This window comes from Myiozetetes cayanensis, unplaced genomic scaffold (genome assembly GCF_022539395.1).
Source record: "Myiozetetes cayanensis isolate MyiCay16 unplaced genomic scaffold, myiCay2020 scf12, whole genome shotgun sequence".
In the NCBI taxonomy this organism is placed as follows: Eukaryota; Metazoa; Chordata; class Aves; order Passeriformes; family Tyrannidae; genus Myiozetetes; species Myiozetetes cayanensis.
This window is the reverse complement of record NW_026086826.1, coordinates 16,027,501-16,037,594: the sequence shown is the minus strand read 5'-3', so window position 1 is coordinate 16,037,594 and position 10,094 is coordinate 16,027,501. Positions and strand designations below refer to the sequence as shown.

General features: G+C 51.6%; 1 protein-coding gene across 13 annotated transcripts in view; it reads left to right on the top strand.

The window, feature by feature from the left end:
- Positions 1–1,352: 1,352 nt before the first annotated feature.
- Positions 1,353–10,094, top strand: part of LOC126635764 (uncharacterized) — a 59,743-nt gene continuing 51,001 nt past the window's right edge. For 4 of the 13 annotated variants that reach the window (XR_007627786.1, XR_007627785.1, XR_007627782.1 and 1 more), the window contains exons 1-3: positions 1,610–4,038; positions 4,544–7,824; positions 8,517–8,725. The gene's annotated coding sequence lies outside the window, so the exon portion shown is untranslated. Of the gene's footprint in view, positions 1,474–1,536; positions 1,565–1,609; positions 4,039–4,543; positions 7,893–8,516; positions 8,726–9,892 lie in introns of those variants that run through there. The other 9 variants (XR_007627791.1, XR_007627792.1, XR_007627793.1 and 6 more) reach the window with 7 other exon arrangements.

Below are 10,094 nucleotides of genomic sequence, written 5' to 3'. Positions count from 1 at the left end.
CCCAAACATGAGAGAACTCACTAACTGGAGATGAGGAAACCACCTTCTTTGGCAGCCAAAAAGAGATGTGCTAAAAGGGAAGGCTTCTGCTAGCAAGGCCAGAGGACCGGTCTTGTGTCTGCAGTGGCCATCACTGAGGGATGTGAGCTCAAGGACTTCTTGTCCATGGCAGGTGCTTGTGCCACATTAGGAAGGAATGCAGATGACAGGGTTAATTCCAGTTCTTGTCTATGTTTTAGTGCTGACTTCCTATCAAATTTGAGAGTGGAGCAAAAATAAATATTTAGAAATTATCCCAATATTATGATTTTTAATTTTCAACTTTATTAACTTCTTTCAAGTGTTAAATCCTGACCGTTTTATTTATGCCTCCGGTCGTCTGTTTGATTCTTGCAGAAGTCAATATTCGCTTGTGCTCCATCATCAAACAAAAAACTGGTAATCAACTTTATCACTGGAAGCCAACTAGCTGGGTTTTAAAAAATACACTACCCAAAAGAAAGATCATTTGCTTTAAATGAGAGGAGAGGGAAGTCTTTTTAACAGAGAAGAGCAAACCTTCCTTTGCTGGTAATTAGAAGCACCAGTCTTATATGACTTGCAGCATTTGGTAGCTCAAGCCGCGTCAGATCTCTTACAGCATTAATTAAAAAGAATTTATGTTTTTTTAATAAAATGCTTCATGTTTCAGCCCTTTTCTTCCTCCTTCCAAATGTGATTACGGGGGCTGAAGGGAATTCAGGTTAATATGTTGACACACTTAACAATGCGGGGTCATGTAGCACAATCCGCTCGGCTGGTTCGGCGCGGCGCGGCCCCTGACAGGTCCCATCAGCCGCTGCCCTAAAGGCAGAGGCGAGGGGAGGATTTTAATTACTGCGCTGTGCGCGAGTTTGCCAGCATTAAATTGAGACATAATTAGGCCCCCGAATTTTAATAATTGTCCTAGCTAATTGGGCAGACAAGTACGCTCTGCAGCGTGGCGTGATTAGATAATTAGTGTTTCCAAATGACAAAATTGGGCTCTTGATTGCAGATTCCAGATGCGGGGGGCGAGGGGGAAGCGGGCGGCTTTCTGCTCGGGCAGAGCCCAGTCGAGCCGAGCTAGGGGAGGCGACCGGGCCAGGTGAGCTGGGCCATGCCCGGACGGGGATCCCGGCGGGGAGCTGTGAGCGGGGACAGGAGCGGGCCGGCGGGCGCACCTCCCGGGCGCCTGATGCGCGTGTGCCCCGTGACGCGGCGTGAAGCGATTGACCTGGCGGCGCTAATTGATCGCCTCCACCCGAGGACGGTGCGGCACGAGTGGCGGCCACGGAAAGGACAAGCGGGGCCCGCGGGACGGACCCGCCTCGGCGGCGGCGGCGGCACCGACACGGGGGGGCGGCGGCGGCCCCGCCCGCGGCCGCCAGGGGGCGCTGCTCCCGCGCGGCGGCCGCTCCGCACCCTCCCCGCGTCCCGGCGGGGCCCGGCTCCGTGAGTACCGCTCCCCCGGCCCCCTCGTGCAGCAGAGGCTGGCTCCGTGAGTACCGCTCCCCGGCCCCCTCCCCCGGCGGGGCCCGGCTCCGTGATGTACCGCTCCCCCGGCCCCACCCGCCTCGCGTCGCCTCCGCAAGGCCCCGGCTCCGTGGGTACCGCTCCCCTGCCCCGGCGCCAGCACCGCGTCCTGCTGCCCGCCCCGCCCGGCCCTTCCCTGCGGCCGCTGAGCCGGTGCGGAGCGCCATCTCCGCCGCTCGGTGCCCCGCCAGGCTCCCCGTGTCTCCGCAACCTGCTCAGGAACCTTGCTAAGGAGAAAAATGGATTGGTTCCTTATACCTATTAAATGCATATAAATATATGTCTCTGTTGAGCTAGACCGGGGACTCGGATGGCCGCGGACACCTCCCCGGCAGCCACGGCGCTGGAGCCGCGGTGAGGCAGCGCCGGAGATGCTCGCAGGTGCCACCCTGCTGCTACGGTTACTTGCGGACTGCAGTCCCCGAGTGGAAATAAAAAATTTCCCATAAAAGGAATTTTAATTATACAACCGACCTCATGAATATATTTTTATATATATATATATATATAAGAAAAAAAAAAAAAAAAAGGCTGTACGCACAGAGGGCGCAGGGGTAAATCTGTAGCGAAGTGCCGAGCGGCGGTGCCGAGGCCCCGCACCGTCCCACCCCGGCCCCGCAGGTTGGAGGGCACCGCGGGCCTCCCTCCCTGCGGCGGGCAGCGCTCCCGCCGCGCCGGGGAGCCCCGCCGGCTGGCGCACCCTCGGGGCACGGGGAACCCCCGCGCAGGCTCTAGACCCTGCCGGACGGGGACTTCCTTTTGTTTGTTCTCATTATTTTCTTTGCGAAGAAGCAGGCGGTTCATGCGGCGGTATAAAGTTGGATCTCTAATAACAGTTAAAAATTAAAAAAATAGTTAAAAATAATTTAAAAAAAAAAGTTAAAATGCAAACGCTTTACTAGGAAGCGTTTCACGCAGCTGGTGCAAAATCATTTTTATTTTTTATCTACGGGAAAGGTAAAACAGGTTTATGATTTTTTTTTTCTGTGAGATAGCACTGTCATCAAAATACAGATGCTTTTCCTACATCAATGATTTTTCACTACAGCCTAAGGGCCTCTTGGCTTTAAAGCTCTAGTTATTTTTGCTAATATATCAAGAATTTAACTCCTGACTATTTCATAAATCAACTCCTGATGCACTGTACAGTATTTATATACTTATTTTCAGACGTACATTCTGGCTTAGTAGATTGCCAACTCACCATCTCAATGCTTCAAAGCGATGATGCTGGGAATTGTCAGCTCTGAAGACAAGGTTAGCTCACAGGATCAGGATGTGCTGTGTAAAATGCTGATTTATGAAAGTGTTACAATTCATGTGTCTTGCAGGTTGAATTGCATGCATTATATGATCTGAAATACACAAAGGATTGATCTGCAGTGTTTATTTTAAAACAGAATTCATGTTGTCTCCAAAGGTGAGGGTGCCAGTGATGTACCGGAGCAGAAGCTAGAAGGTCCATCTTTCAACCCACCCCAGCCTGGAGAAGCTGTGGCAAAGCACTCCTGTACCCTGATAACAAACCCCTGCGGCCTGACCCTCACCCCAGCATTGCTGGGAGCAGTAAGCACTCTGCCCTGCCCTGCCCTGCCCTGCCCAGGGTGAAGAATGCCTCCTGTGAGCCAAATAGATGCCTACTCATTTTTTAAAATCTTTTCTGACTTTGATGAGCTCCTGACCAGCAGGTGACACATCTTCGGGCCTACGAACTGCTGAGGGTGTTGCTTTCCCATATACAGTTGCTCTCTGACAAGCCTCAGTAGCCTCTGCAGCCAAGGGGACTCTGGGGGGCTCTGGCAGGCTTCATTTTGCTGTCCTCCTGCCAGCCTGTGGATAGTCTTTCCTATTGTAGGTAGGCCTGTGGTGCTCATGTGAAGGTGACATCCAGTTCCAGGTTTGCAGTTAATCAAGTCTACTTGCTCAAGTTGGACAATTTAATCAGTGCGTGATGAAGCCTTGGATATATCTGAGCTATATCACATTATCTTCAAATAGAAAGCAATCGTCAGAGGTTAGATGGGGGGCACTAACGACATAGTGGTAGTTGCTGCCTTGATCCTGCGAGAAATGCTGTGCAGTGACATCACAGTACAGCAGCGTGAGCACAGCAGCCTGTACCGTGTGTGGTCATTGCAAGGCCAAAGCCATGGTAAGTCTCCTATTCCCGGGACGCTCTCATGCTGTTTAGTAACCAGATTACAGCTTGGGTACGCATTACTTAGCAACCCTTGCCAGGAACGCTTTTCGTCTGCCTGGTGAGAAGGCTGAGACTCTTCCTTCAGGGGCACTATCAGATAAGTGTCCTGTCACGTGTGCGCAGAGTTTTTGTGATACAGTGGCAGGGCGATGGGAGCTGAAGGCCACTCAGATGTGGCACTGAATGGCACTGTGTGACTTGGCCCTATTTCTTGCAGAAAACACACTCCATCCATGTTTCATGCCCTGCCCAGCCTGCTGCTTCATCTCCAGGTGCAGAGGAAGGTTTTTGTGTTTTTTTCACTAAGATGCTACTGTCTTGGGACCTGGTTGTTTTATAAAGTTTCTTTCCAGTTCTAAGTTAGTACAACGATTCTGATGAGCTGATGTACAGAAAATGGTACCCCTGTCCTTTCTGATGTCTTCTTGGTCAAGCCTAGGCTGTATTTATTGCTTCTCAAATGGTAGCTTGATTTGCTGGGTTTGCAGATCTTCCCTGGGGTGACAGCGCTGACTGTCCATGCAGGAATGGACAGATAGAGCTGAAGTTATTTACTTTGTGAATAATTTTTTTTTCTGAGTATCAGTTCCATTAAATAGTTTGGGTTTGGGGTTTTGGGGTTTTGTTGGGGGTTTTTTTGTTTGTTTGTTTGTTAAATGAGTATAACGGTGCTGAAAATGTAAAAAGTAAATAATTAGACCTATAAAATAGGACATTTATTTTTATATAGTGATCTAATTGAAGATGTTCCCCTTATTAGTGTTAAGGTAGTGTAATCTTTTTGTGCAGGCAACTGCAGAAGTAGGAAAGTACTTCAAACTAGCAGAAGATTTTTCACACATGGTCTCTTTATGAAGCGCCGTCTTGCTTTTCGTCTGGTCTGAAACAAGACTGCAAACCTGGCTCGATCGGGAGTCTCCATGTCCACCTGGAAGGCAAATCCGGACGGCCGGAGGCGTTGCCGGCTGCCGGCGGTCTTGGCAGAGCCCCGCGTGTGCGGCTGCTCCAGGCCTTGCCAGGGTATGTCTACCTTTCCTGTCCTTCGCTTTCGGGGTCCCTTCCCCGTGTGGGGAACCCCCAAAGCCGGCCAAAGGCTCCCGCGGGCGAGGAGCGCACCCCGCGCCGGCGGTGCGGAGCGCCGGGCTCGGCGCCGCCGGGAGCTGCTGGAGTGAGAACTTGAAAGGAGCCGTCGGTGGCGAGAAGAGGCGGACAAAGCAAGCGCCGGGCTACCGAACGCGGCGCTCTGCCGGCGAGTTTTAAGGCGCTTCAAGTCTAAAGGAGAAGTGACAGGGCAATCATCTCCCCGACTTGGCTGCGGATGGGAGGGTGGAATCTTGCTAACAGCTCGTGTATCTGTATATTTAATTGCGACCTGGCTGCATGTTCCTGTTGAGGAAGGATGCAGATCACAAGCGAATCTATAAAAACGCAGTTGACAAGCCCGGGAAAGGGATGACTGACAGATGAAACGACAGTCAGCGCGGAGCTAACTGGCAAACGCATCGGTACAAAGTCAGATACCTTTTGAGAGGAGTAGTAGTTTGTTTTATTCCGGTTCTCCAGAGTTTTATCTACTGTCGGTGTGATGGGGTAGAGAGGAGCTAATGTGCCCTGTTTAGGATACAAACATGCAGATTAGATCAGGCTTCAGACACCGTGTTTCACTCAAGACTTAAGAACAGTTAGAGGAATAAACCAGGCTTCCCCCACCGAGGAAAACATGGAATTTTCTTTTAATGATTTAAAGGTGATTTAAACTTGTTTAAACACAACCGTTTCACATACGGATATAGGGAGCTATCGGGAGTTGATGGGGTCGGGAGCTGGGGCCCGGAGCTCGCCGCCACCGTTGTGCGAGGCTGGGGCATTGGGAATATCAGCCCAGATCCCGTTTTCTTCACTTTTGTGTTACTTTAAGTTTTCAATGAGGCTAGTGTAATTACGAGGCGTTTAACTTTTTGCCAGACTCTTTCATTATGGCTTTGCATTTGCACCTCGCTTTTAAGGGAAGTAATAACATTCACAGTCAGGGGCAAATCCTGTTAATGAACAAATTAAAGTTCAAACAGTTATTCAAGTTCACAGCCCCACTCGCTGCTCCTTTAATAAGAGTTATACATGTTACTTTCTCTCGGGATCACTCCCCCTTTTATTACTTTTTAAGCTTTTCATAAGCACTAGCGAGCTATACGGCCAGCTCCCAGCCTTTAAAGAGCCCACAAATCCTGAAGGGAGCCCTAATCCGACCTTAATTTGGCAACTTTTGTAAAAGACATAAAAGCTCGGGTGCCACCCTTGTGCGCTCAGATTATAATGTCAGGGGACAAGCCGGTGGAAGGCTCCCTCTATCCCGCACCCACCTATTTGAGTTGGCTCCCTCCTTCCGGAGCTGTTCAAAAAGGCTCCGTTAGTCCCTCACGGGTACCAGAAGAGAAATTAGGGAGTCTGGTTGATATCCTGGGAATTTCCACACCCTCCCACGAAAGCTCTACCTGGCTGTGCTGGGCGCGGTCTGCCGGGGCGGCCGGTCCTCCCAGCACGTCCCGCAGCGCTGCCCTTGGGCCGGAGCCCGTTGCCTGCCTTCAAGAGTAAGCAACGTGGAGTTAAAAAAAAAAACCAACCCCCCCCCGAAAATATAAATCCTTGCGCTCTTCTTCTCTTCCCGCCCCTCTTCTTTTTCTCCAGACCTTGTGCGATTAGACTGCGCTCACCTCGGCATTTGCATAACACGAATCTAAATTCCCCTTGTCAGGGGCTGCCCGGGCCCGGGGGAGCCGCGGCTCCCGGTGGGACCGGGCGGGGAGCGGGGCGGTGCCCCCGCGGGGCCGGGCTCCGGGCCGGGGGGCGGCGGGCAGAGTCCAACAAAGCCCGGGGAGTTTGACACTGGTTCACGGCAGCGCCGGTGCAAAAGCGCTGTCTACGTACAAACAGAGGAGATCACACTCCCCATTATCTACCTCCTGGCGAGTGTTTGATTTGTGACATCAAAAGCTTATCAAGGCAAGCAAAAAAAAAAAAAAAAAAAAGGAAGGGGAAAAAAGCACCTCTTCATGGAGGGAGGTCGCTGCGGTTTGGGTGATGCGGGGGAGGAGGAAGGGGCCGGTACTGACAAAATGCCGCCGGTGCCAGGGAGGCGATTCCTGTCCCGCCCGTGTCCCTGCGGGCCGAGCGGCGGGGCTGGTGCGGGGCCGGCCGCGGGTGCGGGGCGCTGCCGCGGGCGCGCAGAGCAGCGGGCGGGCGGGCTGGCCTCGGCGGAGGGCTGGAGGGAGGCCCTGATTCCTCGCAGCCATCCACACAGAAGTGGTTTGATATAATCACCATGACAACTGCCGCCTATAAGCATACAAATAATAGAGATGAAATAGACAAAAGATTAGCATGCCATGAAAAGTACAATAAGTTTCTTATTTAGCATTTAGATAACTGTCTTTCCTTCGGAGCAGGCTTCAAAGTTGAACCCAGTTTAGACCAAGAGGATTAATTCTTTCTCCCGCATGCTTCATTGAATCTCTCATTACCAAACTTTGTCTGTATTGATGTAAGATTTGATTGAAGATTAGAGCATTTAGCAAATCTTGCTTTTCTGCATGTATCAGGCCTTTTCAAGCGCAGACCGTGCTGCCCAGTGGTCAATACCCTTACTTTTATCCAGTGTCTGCTTCATTTAAACTTAATCAACTCCCTCAATGAACTGGAACAGGGAAACGTCCCTGAGGTAAGAATGTTGTGCTGTTCTTAGATAATTCTTTGCTCCCTCTCCCAATCCGCTGGCGTTAAACCTAAAATTGCTCTCTGATGAACTTAATCAATATGATAATGACAATTGGGGCTGAATGGCTCGGCCTGGGCTCGGCACGGAAAAGGTAGATGGCTGTGCCCATAGCCTAAAAGCAACTTCTCCTTTCTCGCTTCTTTTGTGTGCACTGCTCCCACCTTTCTTTCTCTCTCTCCCCCTCTTCCCCCCTCTCCGTGACACCGACCGCTGCTCACGCTGGAGAATGATGCTTCTTTGTGCGGCAGGAGGACTCGTATGTCACCGCCCGGAGGAGCGGAGCGGAGCGATTGGCCGGGTGAATTATCTGCCTTGTTGCAGTGAATTATTTGCGCTGTTTCCTTTCCCAGTCAACAAGTTTCTGAGGTATAGCGCAGATCAATCAAAGCTGACAGAGCGCATGTGAAGCTTTTACTGTGTAAATCTGGACCTCTTGTCCCGGCTTCGTTGGCACTGGCATCTGTATATCATTTTTATACTGCTACCAGTAGAGCAATTTCAAAAGTATTTGCAAGGAAAATGGATGTCCCCATCTGTTCCTGGAATCATAAATGTGCCACTTTCGGAGGGTTTTCACTGGTAATCATATCTTTAATGATGAACAAACTTGTGATATATACCTTTCCATAAAATGGGGTTTTCTTCACTTTATTGTGATTGGCTGGGATAAATAGCTTTTCCATATGTTAGGAAGATAAAACATAAGATTACCAGACCTCGTTTGTTTGATCATAAACAAAAGAAACAATTCGCTCCAAACACTCTTTAAACAGAAACAACTGCAGAATTAAATTGTATTAACAAGCTATCGATGGGTCATGAGGCAAGCAACTGTCTCCGTGGAAAAGACAGCTGGTTTTAAAATACGAGTAGTCGGTCCTTCTCGCTATTCGGGTGACCTTAATGCAGACGTGGATTTTAAATACTCGATGCTAATTTTAATTTTTTCTTAAAAATATCTTGTCTTTATCTCCGTATTTTTTTCTCCAGCTTGACTTTGAATTTCCTTAAGTGCCAGAACAAGGATGAGGTGCCGGATAGTGCATTGCCGTGTGCTATATTTAGAAAGCAGCTGGAAGAGAAAATGTCCTCAGGAATCCGGACTGTTTTGTTGTAAATGTCCCTCCAGTCCCAGCACTGTAAACGTAAACGCTCGTTCTACAGACGTGTCAGCGCTTGGCGCTACCTGGGAGAGCTGGGTAAGGATGGGTTCGGGGAGCCACTGTTTACTCCACGGCACTGCCCAGCAGCCTTGGCGGTGTCCTGCGGTGATGAGAGGTGCCGTGGCCGGGGCTGCCCGGCGGCGGGGCTGCCTGCGCACCCCCGCGGTGAGGGGCAGAGGTGCCTGGGTTTCTCTCCCCCAGAGGCACATCCGGGGGAACCGGCAGGTTGCATGCACCCATTTCTCCCTGCAGAGCGCCTCAGCCGCGAGGCTCACTGCCCGGAGCCCCAAAAGGGACACTCCATCTGCGTTTCGGTGGGGCAGCACTCTCCGCCCGGCACCGGCCCGGACCGGGCAGTCCGGAGCGCAGTGGCGGGTCAGGTGGCACTGACAATCCTCCCCCTCCCTGGAGATTCAGCAGCCACAGTGCTCCCAGACCCGCCCCCCGCGTGGAGTGAGGGTTGATGCTAAAGGGGGTCTCGTAGGCTGAGGCTTGGCCCTTCGGGGAGGGGGACAGACCGTGCCGGAGGGACATCCCGCCTGGCTGTCACTCAAGGTGGAAGCCCCAACGGCCTCGGGACAGCCCCGGGGTGCGCTCTCCTTGAAGACTCCGCGGCCGAGGCAGGTTCCCCCCTCCTATGTAATGCTCCCCCACAACCTCGCTGTCCCTTCCTCTCGACCGGTGCCCCTCGGTGGGCACGGAGAGCCCGGGGCAGCGCTAAGCGGGCGGTTCCCAGCTGAGAGTACGGCCAGCGGCTGCTTCCAAGGGGGCGGCTTCCCACCCACACTTGCCCACCCCGCAGTGGGCTCTCGCGGCCAGGGGGATGAGTCGGTATCGGCGGGCGGGAAGTGGGCAAGTTAACGTTTCTTAAGGCCAGAAGAGACCATTAAATCATCTGCCTGACCTCTCGTGTTACAGGGCCGTATAATTCCATCCAGTCCTAAGGCATTAAGCGAAATAATTTGTGTTTCAGTAAAATGTGCCTTCCAGAAAGTCTCATGGTCTTAACGATTTCAAGAAATAGAGATTTTGCTCTTGTCCTGGAGAGTTTGTTGTGGCAGTTAACCCCTGGTTAGGGATGAGCCTTATTTCCACAACACGTTGCCTTTGTTTAAATTACTCCCCAATGCCAGGCTTATATTTTGGAGCCAACTACGTTGTTGCAACTGTGGCCACCTCGGCTTTCCCCTTCCTTTCGCACAGGTGTCATGCCTGGCGTTAGCACAGAGGAGGGCCTGGCTCCACCTCGGGCTGCCTGGGGAATTCTGAGTTATCCAACATCAGACTGCCATAGTGCTCAGCGTGCCTGATGACCGTGGAAAGGAAGAGTCCCAGCACCTCAAGCTGGGTAGACCAATGGGACATACCATTGAAAACCACTGCTCAAAGGGCCTAGTGAAATCAT